This window comes from Jaculus jaculus, chromosome 19, assembly GCF_020740685.1.
Source record: "Jaculus jaculus isolate mJacJac1 chromosome 19, mJacJac1.mat.Y.cur, whole genome shotgun sequence".
Classification (NCBI taxonomy): domain Eukaryota; kingdom Metazoa; phylum Chordata; class Mammalia; order Rodentia; family Dipodidae; genus Jaculus; species Jaculus jaculus.
The window spans coordinates 45,960,130-45,973,894 of NC_059120.1; the positions used below are offsets into that span (position 1 = coordinate 45,960,130).

At 39.5% G+C, this 13,765-nt stretch overlaps 1 protein-coding gene across 1 annotated transcript in view; it reads right to left on the bottom strand.

The window, feature by feature from the left end:
• Positions 1-13,765, bottom strand: part of Ntng1 (netrin G1) — a 380,197-nt gene that overhangs the window by 154,233 nt on the left and 212,199 nt on the right. The gene's annotated exons all lie outside the window — the stretch shown is intronic.

Here is a 13,765-nt window from a genome sequence, read left to right on the forward strand (position 1 = left end):
CCTTTCACCAGGATGTACACCTGAACTTTGTGACCTCCAAAACTTCCCAGGACACTGGCATTTTACTGCTTTTAAGATAGCAGCGTTCACTAGCCCTAACCAGCCAGCTATCATTCCTCTGGTTCACCTGAGGCAGAAGACAGCCCACCACAAGGAGGTTGTAAATACCTTAGCAAGGGGCAAGGGAGGGCACTCTCTCAGAACACTTGAGAGCTTCCAGATGTAGGTGAGATTTTCCCTCTGCTGGGCCTGGGCTGGCTCTGCCTAGCCCCAGCTGGGTTGAGCCCTAAGAGAAAGCCCCCCAGCTGTTACTCTCCACATGGGTTCTTTATCTCCTCCAGCTCCCCACATGGTAGGAGCTCTTTGAGTTTTCGTTTCTCTCTTTTCTTTCCATACTTTTCCCAGGCCCTCCACGTGGAATCTGTAGCCACGTGGGTGCTTTCCCTTTGCTCTGTACTTCCCTCAATAAATAGAATAATTTAAAAATAACCAAAAAAGACAGCAACTATGCTAAAGCTAGAGAAGAAACAGAACTAAAAAAAAAAAAAAAATGCCTTTGCTGCTACAGTCTATGGAAGAGAGATTCCAAACTTCTTTCTTCCTTAGATGATCCTGAGACATTTTCCCTTCCCTGGTTGTGGCCATCAGGGTCCGTGCATATCATGAAACTGTCACTGGGTGTCAAGGTGACAATATTAGGACTGTAAGAATGAACCAATGAATCTTTCATAAGTATGGTTTTCATTCCCTGGAGCCATCCGTGCAAAATGTCAAAGTTACCCATCCAGCATTGGGTAGGATAAATGCACATCTGAGGTGCAGAAGAAACGGGGTACAGTATAACTGCATCTACCTAGGACCCAAGGATCTGGCTTAAGAAACTAACCTCATCCTCTCCTTATAATACCAAGGTTTAATTTCCTAGGAATTTCTACCAAGAGTACTCTAGATGTATGATTATAAATTCATTCCCCTGAGGTTCTTAAAGGTAAAGGAAAGAATTAAGATAGATATGCATATATTCATGAAGATACTATATGGTGAAACATAAATTATATGTTAGTGTAAATATAAATTTAGCCCCATTAATATAGAAAATAGGAATACAAAGAGGATAATATAATAATCTGGCTAAGGTTGATAACATCAATATGCTGTTATAAGCTTAAAATGAAAATAATATTGAAAACAAAATAAGGTTCTATCACATCACAATATTCAATTATGCCCATCATTCATGGGTGCCACGGTAAATAGAAACACATATTCAATATATAGCGTTTTACTTATGTTAATAAGCATTAAAATAGCATATAAATGTGGGTAATATAGTGGACTGAGATTCTGAAATATTTAAGTTACAGAATTACCTACATTATATCTATCAGTGAGTGGATTTGGACCCATGTGTAATTGGCAAAAAGCCAACCTCCACTGTCTCTGCCTATGAACCAGAGTTGGTTAAAAACTATATAACACACTCTGGTATTTTCCTATTTTAGTTTGTGTCAACAATTCACCTGTGGTATGTAATTTACTTAGGCATCTTATTTTGGTAGTAAAATAATACTGGGATTTGTACATGAGATACTGTTAGTAACAAAATGTAATAGAATAATCAATATCAAGGATAGGAGCAAATAATCAAACTGCAAAGAAGCCACTTGTTTCAAACTCATCAATGCTAACCAAATATAAGATGTGGAACCCTGAGAAAGGTCCTTTTGCTTCTTCACAAACCTTGTTTTCATAAATAAAATTTATATTCAATGAAAATGGAATTAACTTTGTATTGAGAATTGAGCCTATCATTCAGTACTATTAAACAACATGTAGGCTTGCAAATCTACGTTTTCCTCAATATTTCTATGTATCTGAAATCATCTGTACTGTGAACCAATTTTCTGAATATACACATGGTAGGGAAAAGGGAAGGAAATGTATCCTAAGTTTGTACACAGATCTCGCAATAAAGAAGGACAGTAGATGTATGCAACAATTTTGATGATATCCAGCTTTTAAAAATGATTAAAAAGGGCTTAGCGGTTAAGCGCTTGCCTGTGAAGCCTAAGGACCCGGTTCGAGGCTCGGTTCCCCAGGTCCCACGTTAGCCAGATGCACAAGGGGGCGCACGCGTCTGGAGTTCGTTTGCAGAGGCTGGAAGCCCTGGCGCGCCCATTCCCTCTCTCTCTTCCTCTATCTGTCTTTCTCTCTGTGTCTGTCGCTCTCAAATAAATAAATTTTTAAAAAATGATTAATAAGGGAAATTTCATATAGTTTTAATTTACATATAGAGGCTGTTAACGGTGAGAACCTTGATGAAGGTGAGAATATCACATTGTCCTCCAGCAAGCTCCTCTCATCCCAGAGGTGCGGACTGGCCGTTTTCCTCCTCACCACGGTTGCCACAGCAACATCATCCTTGCCCCTGCCATGTGGCTCTGGAATTTTCCTCTTCAAGTATCTGTCACAGCATCCAGACAAGAGAAGCATGAGAACAGTAACTATGGACTCACATCTTTACTCATCACAACTGCCTCGTTGCCACTAACCAGTAAGCACTGAATATTCAAGTAATTTTATTGCATTTAAAGCAGGAGCTTTATAGGGAAATAGGGCAAATATTATTTCTTCTGTTACAGTTCTAAGATTAAAAGCTCTGTGGCCTGATTCCCAGTTAAATGGTATTTCACTACTTTGTAATAAACCAACTGAACTGTCTTGTTCTCAAACAACCTGTAATATCATTTCTAGTCAACCAAATATAACTGGTTGTTCTATTCTTTTTTAACCCAAAACCAAATATTTTTTTTTTAAAAAAATGCTTATTTTTATTTATTTATTTGAGAATGGCAGGCAGAGTGGGGGAGGGGAGAGACAGAGAGAGGGAGAGGGAGAGAAAATGGGCACATCAGGGCCTGTAGCTACTGCAAATGAACTACAATGCATGTGCCACCTTGTACATCTAGCTTACGTGGGTCCTGGGGAATTGAGCCTCGAACTAGGCTTCTTAGGCTTTACAGGCAAATGCTTAACCATTAAGCCATCTCTCCAGCCCCACAAATTATTAACACATCATTAATAACATACACTTAAAGACTTTGATCAAATAGTCACTGAAATTTCCAAAATGGACCGTTTTCTTTTAAAAAAAAAATATTGTAGTGATTTTCTCTGGCTGTACCTATCCTAACTCTTTCATTTTATATTCTACGCATTGGGAGTTCATATATTTTAACCAGACTATTATACATTTTTCCCTTTTTCTACACTTTCCACCTCTCCTTATTATATTATTCTATATATACTAAACATAATATTATAGTATACATATATAATATTATACTGTGTATTATATAATTCTCTGAAGTGCTGAGGGGAAGAATCTGGTCGCCTTTCAGCAGGTTTTGTCTTGTGCTCTCTGGCAGTCTCCCTGTAAGACAGAAAACGCCCTCTGTCACAGATGTGGCTTCCTGACATGTGGCGGCTGAGGCAGTGGGCAGAGCCGTGAGAACGAGGGAACGCGGGGAAGCCCTGGCACAGCTAGAAAACCACGTGTGAGGTAAGATTTCCCAACTGACCCACCCTGCCTAAGGAAGAGCATGAAACTCTTCGTCTCAAAACTTCCCCCCAAGGGCTGGAGAGATGGCTTAGCGGTTAAGCGCTTGCCTGTGAAGCCTAAGGACCCCGGTTCGAGGCTCGGTTCCCCAGGTCCCACGTTAGCCAGATGCACAAGGGGGCGCACACGTCTGGAGTTCGTTTGCAGAGGCTGGAAGCCCTGGTGCGCCCATTCTCTCTCTCTCCCTCTACCTGTCTTTCTCTCTGTGTCTGTCGCTCTCAAATAAATAAATAAATAATTTAAAAAAAATTTCCCCCAAAATTAAACTCTGATGATACATGAAATAAATAAACATGAAAAACTGGTGTGCAAAGAAATAAAAATGACCCACCTTTCTATTGTGAGCTATGAACTGTATGCTTTCCTTCTTGTTCTCCCTTCTAAACAGTTTCATAGAATTGGTATTTTAAAATCCTATTTCCTACTTAAGAATTCATAATAGGCTGGGTATGGTGGTGTACACCTTTAATCCCAGCACTCGGGGGTGGGGGGGCAGAGGCAGGAGAATTGCTGTGAGTTTGAGGTCAGCCTAAGACTACAGAGTGAATTCCAGGCCACCCTGGGCTATAGTGAGGCCCCATTTCAAGAAATCAAAATAAATCAATAAGAGCTCATAATAAACTTGCATTATTTTATAAAGAGATGTTTATTAAAGGTAAAGTAGATAAATCAATATAGTTGAGTTTGGTCAATGCCTCATACAATGTCTCCTTAGCTCAAAGTTTGTAATCCTGTGACTACATAATATTAAGGCCCTATTTGCAAATCATAAGATGGTTTTAAAGTGCATTCAAATTTCTTGGTTTCTGAACCCAAGAAGTAAAAACATATTAGAAGAAAACATTGGGACCTACGGTGACGGTAATGTTGGGAGATGCTGCCTGGTGGTGAGCAGAAGAGTCTGCTTTTGTTCATGAAGTACTCTTCCATCATCAGAGAATCAAGAGTCAAAATTTCTAATATATCTCTGTCTCTATCTATGCGCATGTGTGTGTGTGTGTGTGTGTGTGTGTGTATGTATGTGTGCGTGTGTATGTATGTGTGCATGTTTTCAAGCAGTGAATGGGAGAGAGACAGAAAGAGAGAGATAGAGAGAGAGAGAGGAAATAAGTGTGGACATGCTAGGACCTCTTGCCACTGCAAATTCCATATATATGCACCACTTTTCCCATCTGGCTTACTGTGGGTATTGGGGAATTAAACCCAGGCCAGCAAGCTTTGCAGACAAGTACCTTTGACTACTCAGCCATCTCTCAAGCCCTAAATTTCTGGTCTGGAAATTACAGGTTAGAAAAATAATGTGGAGCTGTTTGTGGTGGTATTATTTGATCCATTGATTTTTGCCATTGACTTTAATACATGAAGTAAATATATTTTGTAACCTAATTTTGTTTCATGAGGTGTCATAACCAAAAGCAGTGCGTCTTATTCCAATTCCCTTAGTAGCCATGGGATGCTGAATGGAAAAATATGCATACTTGGGTTATTTATGTGATACTCCAAAGGATGCTCCACAATCCTCCACTCACTCCTTCAATAAATGTTTAATAACTACTTAATATGTTCAGGGCCAGTGCTAGGCACTGAGATAGATCAATAAGTAAAACGCAAGTCCCCCCTTGCTCTAAATTCTCATTACAGAGCACCATTACTCTCATCAAATTCACTTAACTATTCTGCTTCACATCTGAAAAAAAAGAACGAGTTAGATGAAATTATTGCCTTAATTTCTTTCAGATCTAAAAATAAGTGATTTTGCAATGTTATGACTCTCTGTTTGGCATTCACATTGCCGGGATAAATCCAGTACAGGAGTTTGTCATGCTGTCTCTTCCCAACCTGCCAAATTTCTGACCTCTTACCCTTTCCCTCCCATCCTCTTTCGCCCCCCCCCCCCCGTCTGTTCCCTGTTCCCACCAGCAGGAGAGGATCTATAATGACACATGGATGTCACCAATATGTTGTAACAGCTTTGCTTCCCTGATATGTAGCGTCAAGGGAGTGAAAATGACCAGGACAACAGCACGATTCCTAGACTAGGTGATATTTCTTAGCTGAACAACGTGTTTTGCCTTGCGGGATTGAATCTGTTGGTCATTAACAGTCCTAAAGGGACAAAAGAACTGCAGTTCATTAGCCCGTAGTTTTATAAATTTTATCCAAGGGAAATGGAAAAGCATGTAATAAATTACTAGCTAATCTTATTTTCTTTTAATTGTATGAATTAGCGTGTTGCTATAAGTAGAGTTCTAGGAGTTTATAGGAAGGAGAGATCAAAAGCCTTTAGAATCTCTGCTTGTCTCAAAATGCACCAGACTGTGACACCTGACATTTCATTTTTTTATGTCTTTTGAATTTTTTTTTTAAATTTACTTATTTGAGTGTGACAGAGAGAGGAAGAGGAAGAGAGAGAGAGAGAGAGAGAGAGAGAGAGGCATGCCAGGGCCTTCAGTCACTGCAAACAAACTCCAGATGCATGTGCCACCTTGTGCATCTGGCTTACATGGGTCCTGGAAAATCAAGCCTCGAACCAGGATCCTTAGGCTTTACAGGCAAGCGCTTAGCCGCTAAGCCATCTCTCCAGCCCTTTTTTTCCTTCTTTGCTGGGTCTTCCATCACAATTTTTCTGGCCTTAAAATAAAACAACTAACTCAAGGCTCAATTTCTTATAATTCATAAAGAAAGATATCCAATATTTCAAAAAGTAAATAAATAAATAAATAAATAAAGCAACAATTAAGAGAAGAAAGACAGAACCTGTCAAGGATATGTTTTTCCAAAGGCAGTCACATTTTTTTCACCTAATGTAGTAACAGTAACTGAAAGGATGATAGCTGATATTACTTTACTGTGAAAAATCAATTGATACTGAGCATTACCTAAATTTAAACTCTCTCTCTAGATATTTGCATTTATTTTCTTTTATAATAAAAGAATTAATGGATATTGTGGTTGGAAGCATCCTAGTTCCCGCCACATGGCTTTTGTTGAATGCTAGTTCTTTTGGCGTGTGACTGCCTAATTTTTTAAAAATATTTTTTGTTCATTTTTATTTATTTATTTGAGAGTGACAGAGAGAGAGGGAGAGAAAGAGACAGAGAGGCAATGGGCACACCAGGGCTTCCAGCCACTGCAAATGAACTCCAGATGCGTGCGCCCCCTTGTGCATCTGGCTAACGTGGGTCCTGGGGAATTGAGCCTCGAACCAGGGTCCTTAGGCTTCACAGGCAAGCGCTTAACTGCTAAGCCATCTCCCCAGCATTAGACTGCATAATTTTTGACCAACCAAGTTTTAGAAAGCTCTGGCTTAAATAAAATGGGAATGTTTGGTGTAGGTATATCTCAGGGACTTTAATCCATAATAGATAGTCTGATTCTCACAGATACAAATATTGCAAATATTTCACTAATCCATTTGGCCATTACATTTTGACTTCTGAAATGATTCAGAGGAACTTAATCTGGTAAAGCATTGCTATTGGTAGAAGAGGGGACCCTGGTTATATGTGCTTTAATTTGCTTTGTGCTAATGAATACAGACCCTATTGCTATAAGGGCCAATGCTTTCTGATGAAGTCAGACAATGATTTTGAAATCCTAATGATTTCTCTTTTGTCTGCTCAATTTATTTCTAGCATATCTGTTATCCTAGGTACCGCCACAGTATTCAAAAGAGCCAACAAAGTAGCTTGCCTAATCGTCCCACCCCTTGACTCTCCCGCAGCTTTGGACTGATGGGCTTGATGAGGCTGCCATACTACTTTTAAAAGCCTGTCTCTTTGGGCTGGAGGGATGGCTTATCAGTTAAGGCATTTGCCTGCAAAGCCAAAGACCCAGGTTCAATTCCCCAGGTCCCAAGTTAGCCATATGCCCAAGGGGGCTGCATAAATCTGGAGTTCGTTTGCAGTGGCTGGAAGCCCTGAAATGCCCATTCTCTCTCTCTCTCCCACCCTCTTTCTTTGTCAAACAAATAAATAAATAAATATTTAAAAATATGCCTCTCCAAATAATAGATGAGTAAATAAATAAAATTTAAAAAAAAATCTGTTTCTCCATGCAGTTGATTTTTTTTTTCTAGTGAAAGTTTAGAAATTAACTCATAAAGCCAACACAGGGAAATTCTAAATTTTTCCCACTTACCACTTATTGATTATAGTCACCTGATAAAGTGTTCCTATCTATATTGAAAAAAAGGCAGGCAGGACTAGCTACCACGAATTTATGTGTAGTGGGATCACTTCTGATTAAACCTAGTCTTAAGAGTGAGTTACTGAATTGACATTCAGACCTATATTGTGATAGACCCCACCAAAAATATAGAATCAAATTGAAACAACAATATTCCCAATATTAACATTTTTAAAAGTATTAGTTATTTATTTAAGAGAGAGAAAGTAAAAAGCAATGCACCAGGATCTCCAGCCACTGCACATGAACTCCACATGCATGTACCACCTTGTGCATCGGGCTTATGTGAGTCCTGGGGAATCAAACCTGGGTCTCTTAGGCTTTGTGAGCAAGCGTCTTACCAACTAAGCCATTTCTCTAGCCCCTGACGCTAACATTTTTATTTTTATATTTGGAAAACAATGGGAATGGTATTGCTATTGAACTATTGAACATAGAGACACAAATCTCTCCAGCTAAACATAAGACCATGACCATCATCCCTACATTGATCAGGAAATATTTCTGATCATAGGAGTGAAACATAAATAGCTAAATAAGAGATAATTAACATAAAATATCAGAACAATGTGGGAAGTAACCAGTCACTTAATTAGGATATGGAGTGTGGCTCCACACCTTAGAGGGAAGAGCTGGGGTCATGCCTGGTTCTGTCTCTCTGGCTTTCAGATGACGCAGGAATGTAGTTTCCTAGATAAATGCCAAGGTCAGTGAAGGAAGCGGTGGTCTTCCTTCTTCATTGTGTGGGATTCTGTCTAACTTTCCCCATGTTTCTTAAAAAGCAGACATCATTCCTTTAATGACCTATGAGCTTAAAAACAACTTTGGCACTGGGAAATTAAGAATGAAGAGACACAGTCTTAGACTGGGTTGTGTTCTTGCATACTAATGAAGCTCAGAATTTCAATGCAGGAATTATTAGCTACATTCTCTGCTGATAATTGCAGAAATCTCCAAGGAAAATGAACTGCTTATGCATATATTCTCTTTGTAATTCAGAAGTTTTCAAGGATTTCGACAATATGATCCAAATCAGAATGGCAGTCAGTTGTCCAGTAAAGCAGGGGCTTGGAATTTTTTTATTTTTATTTATTTATTTATTTATGGTTTTTTGAGGTAGGGTCTCACTCTAGCCCAGGCTGACCTGGAATTTACCCTGAATCCTCAGGGTGGCCTCGAACTCACAGCAATCCTCCTACCTCTGACTCTCAAGAGCTAGGATTAAAGGCGTACACCACCATTCCTGGCTTTTAAAAAATGTTTAAAAATTATTTATCCATTCATTTATTTATTTGCAAGCATCAGGAGATAGACAGAAGACAGACAGAGAGAGAGAGAGAGAGAGAGAGAGAGAGAGAGAGAGAGAGAGAGAGAGAGAGAGAATAGGCATACTCAGGGCCCCCCGCTGCTGTAAAAAACTTCAGATGCATGTGCCACTTTGTGCATCTAAATTTTCATGAGTACTGGGAAATCGAACATAGATTGTTAGGCTTTACAGGCAAGTTCCTTAACTGCTGAACCATCTCTGCAGCCTATCAATTTTTATTTGAAATGTTTCCACCAGACCTAAGGTACAATTTGTCATTCTGCTTTTAACTTGTTTCTGATTATTACAACTTTAGTTTGATTATTCTTATTTATTTGACTTTACTACCCCTTTCAAACAAAGTAAATTTTTTTGAGGCAAGCCCAACAGACTGGACTTTTCTATGTGAGAGAGTGACAGAGAGAGAAGTGATGCACCCAGGCCTCAGCCACTGCAATTGAATTCTAGACATGTGTGCGCTCTTTTGTGCATGTGTGTGCATGTGTGCCTGCATCACTTTGTGCATCTGGCTTACATGAAGCCTGAAGAGTCAACAATGAGTCTTTAGGCTTCGCAGGCAATCACCTTAACCACCAAGCCATCTCTCCGCCCCAAAATTGCTGATGGTGTAATGGTTAGTGGTTGAACAATCAGACCTGTAGGATAGGATTACTGTCAATAAATTTATGGGATTATATGTATACAAGAGGCAGTATACTACTGTCATTCCACATACTTGGTCAATGTTTTATAAATGACCACAATTACTTATGTAATTGTTAAGAGACAAAACTACATACTAGATGTGATCCATTCCCAAACTTCAACTGCTACATGTGATGTGATTGTTTCCAAAGTTGTCATTTTTTTCTAGTTCATTTATTTATTTATTTATGAGGGAGGGGAGGAGAGGATGGGCATACCAGCCACTGCAAATGAACTCCAAATGCATGTACACCTGGTGCATCTGGCTTACATGAGTACTGCAGAATTAAAGCTGGGTCCTTAGGCTTCACATGCAAGTACCTTAATTGCTAAGTTATTTCCCTAGTCCCTAAAGATACCATTTATAACTCAAACCTTTTGTTACCATGAGAACACCCATTCAAAATTTATGGCTGGAATCTTCACTTGGATTTCAACTACTTGCAGTGACAGAATACACATAACTAACTAAATCAGTGATTACCTATAATGGTGCTTCAGTATGTATTCCATGTTACAGCCCAATCAACCATTGAACTGACTAGGGAGTCTTTCACTCCGATCTTGCTAATAATCTGATTGATGTCGCCCTGACGTTGCAAGTGGAACTCAGATCCTTGCTGTATGATGGCTACTGTGGGATCTGAATTGCCTTCATGGACTTCATTTTGAGCATCAGGACTTGGAGTGGTAGTTTCTCCTTTATTAAGCAATGTTACTTCTTTTTTCTCTACACAAGCTAGAATAGACTCTGCTGCCACTGCCTTAAAAATGTTTCTCAACTGCATTTGATTGACATGACAGAATTTATATTGTCAGGTTTCTTATGTCATGGGCTACTCTGAGGGTAAGCTGTAGAAATCCCTTATTGCTTCTTAAGCGCTGGGGAGGGTCCACAAGGAGAAGACAGGAAACAGGATCTCAAACACATCTCTATGACCATGTGGAGTCCTTTAACATGCTATGCTGTTTTATGCACATCTGCCCAACACATTCATTCTGCCCTGGATGCCTGGAACACTGAAGCCCACATTTCAAGCTACTATTCAGTTTTCAAATTCTATCAAAGTTTTTGCTAGCTTCCCCACGTTAATTTAGTACTCACCCAGTGCTCTAGTTCAGCTAGGGTTTGCAAGGGTCCCCCATGGGTTTAATGCATTGTGCAGAAACAAGAGGGCGAAAATAGCTGACCATGTTGCTTATAGATAAGGCCTTTGCAAGGGATTAGTGTCGGATGAGGTTGATGTGTGGATGCAGCATGATTGCATGCTGGGGGATTTATATGGAGAGACGTACACTCTATGTCTCGTGCCATGTCGTGTCCAGGGCTGCGCTGGGACCATGCAAGCTAGAAGGTCCTCTCCAAACGCAACTCCTTACGTCTTCAGAACAGTGAGGTAACTGCTCCTTATTTCTTCTAGAAGTTAACCTAGCTTCAAATTTGTTATAATAATGAACATAGTGAAAGCATTCAAATGCTTAACCCGTTTTGTCGACATTGTGTGTATGTATGTATGTATGCATGTATGCACGTGTATGTGGTGTGCAAGTGTACATGTGTGGGGGGCTCATATGGAGGTGGAGGGCAGAGGTTGATATCAGTGTGTGTCTTTCTCAATAGCTGTCCACCATATCTTCTGAACCTGGGACTCACCCTTGAGGGTAGATCGACTGGCCAGCCAGTTCGGTGAGCCTATGCTTGGCACTAAAGTGGGTGCTTGAAATTCAGACTCAGGCCATGATGCTTATGTGGCACTCACTTTACTGATGGAGTCATTTCCCTAGCCCCCAATTTGTTTTTTGTATGTACAAGTCTGTGTCATCCCTGTTTCTGAGCTCCTTGTGCATGTCTGTATGTCCACTGACAATCCCAGCGTCTGTCTCACCATGAAGGATGTTTACTGATGCCATAGAGAAAGTGGGTGTTAGCAAAGCAGTATCTGTGGAGGGGTCATAAACCCCAGCTTCAACCATTAGGACTGACTGGGAAAGAATGGATAAAGGCCAGGCAATACAGCTGAAAAGCATCTCGTGTGGTATCTCTTACATGAGAGGTGAAAAGTAAATATTTTTGCTAGATTTACTGAGTTGTGGCTCAGAAAGAACCTTAGACAACTCGAGGAAAACTGGTATGCCTCTTGTAGCAAGCAAGTCAATTTTACAATATATTATTTCTCCAAAATCTTACAAAGTTCAGAATTTCCCTTGTATGTTTACACTCCCACAAGTGTTCTTGCTCGCCTGACACCATACATGTTTGCACCAACTACTTCACTTGTCCTAATTACAAACAAAACAAGATGGAGATGCTGTTATTCAGGATTTTTATTAAATATATTATTTATTTTATTACAGATGAGAGAGAGAGAGAAAGAGGGAGAGAGAGAGAGAGAGAGAGAGAGAGAGAGAGAGAGAGAGAGAGAGAGAAAGGGCCTCCAGTCACCCCAAACAAATTCCAGATGTACATACTACCCTGTTCATCTGGATTACATGGGTACTGGGGAATTGAACCTGGGTCCTTAGGCTTCACAGGCAAGCACCTTAACCACTAAACTATCTCTCCAGCCCTCAGTCAGTTTTTATAAAGGTGAGTTTGACACCTGAGAGGGATCCTGGAGGGGCCTTTCTGATACCTAACACCCTGGGAAGGCAGCTAGCCCTGGCCCTTGACAAACCCAGTACTCAGGCAAAGGACAGTGGGTTGGAAATCAGATGAAAATGCATCAAAAAGTCTAAATGCAGGTTCTGTGCTAATGCTTCCAAGCCCTGCTTTTGGGATAAGTTATGAAGCTTGAAAAAACTAAATTAATATTACAGCATGTGCCTTTATCTGAGGCAGTAGATGTCTGATATCAAAGATAGCACCAAATGCCCTGTTGAATATTTTCTTTCTTATATATACATGCATTTAATAAAGACTACATTATAAGGTGGATAAAGCAAGTGACAATTATAATTAATAAAAAAAATGCAATTAAGGCAATATTCTGTTCAAAATTTACTGATTTCAGGTTTCTGGAATTTTCCATTTAATATCTTTAGGTCTTGAGTCAACTGAAACTATAGAAAGTTAAACTGTGGATAAGCTAAACTGTAGACTACTTTGTTGATTATTTTGCCAACTGATCACTTGTAAAGGAGAGAGAATATGCATTCCGTGGGATAAGAAATGAATAAATAACATTGAAAACAATATTGATCATTACCTTTAAAAATATTTTTGTTGGGCTGAATATATGGCTTAGTCGTTAAGGCACTTGCCTGCAAAGCCAAAGAACCCAAGTTCAATTCCCCAGGACCCACATAACCAGATGCACAAAATGGTGCATGTGGCTAGAGGCTATATCTCTCTGTCTCTCTCTCTCTCTCTCTTCCTCTCCCTCTTTCAAATAAATCAATAATAATAAAATTTTAAAAATTGTTACAATAAATCACATCATTGCCTTGAATTTACCTCTAAGGAACAATGAGGAGGTTAAGTTTATACTCTAATAAAATTAATGCATATGACAAATAAGGTGGTCAATGTCTCAATTAATTTCACTGTGAAAAGCTTAAAAGAAAACAAAGTACTTACAAATCAGAACTTCCAATTGTGTTATTAGGAAACATGTTGGGCAGCCTTTTCTTTAACAGCTTTTGAATTTCACCCTCTGACTGAATGAAAAGATATATCCAGAACAAACACATATGCTTCATTTCGCCTCTCACCCTTCATCTGGGTACATTGTATTTATGCACTCAAAGACCTCTTTGGCCATTAGAACCATCTTGCTTCAGCAGTTAATTAACACAAGCACCATAATTTAATACAGTTAATGCTGCTTGATGCCCTTTAATGTACTTTCCATTAGTGATATTATTGTAGTATTACCCTGTAAATTAAAGTGAGATCAAGACTAAGAGAATGGCTCTTTAATTAAGGTGCTGGCACACTGCACTTGTCT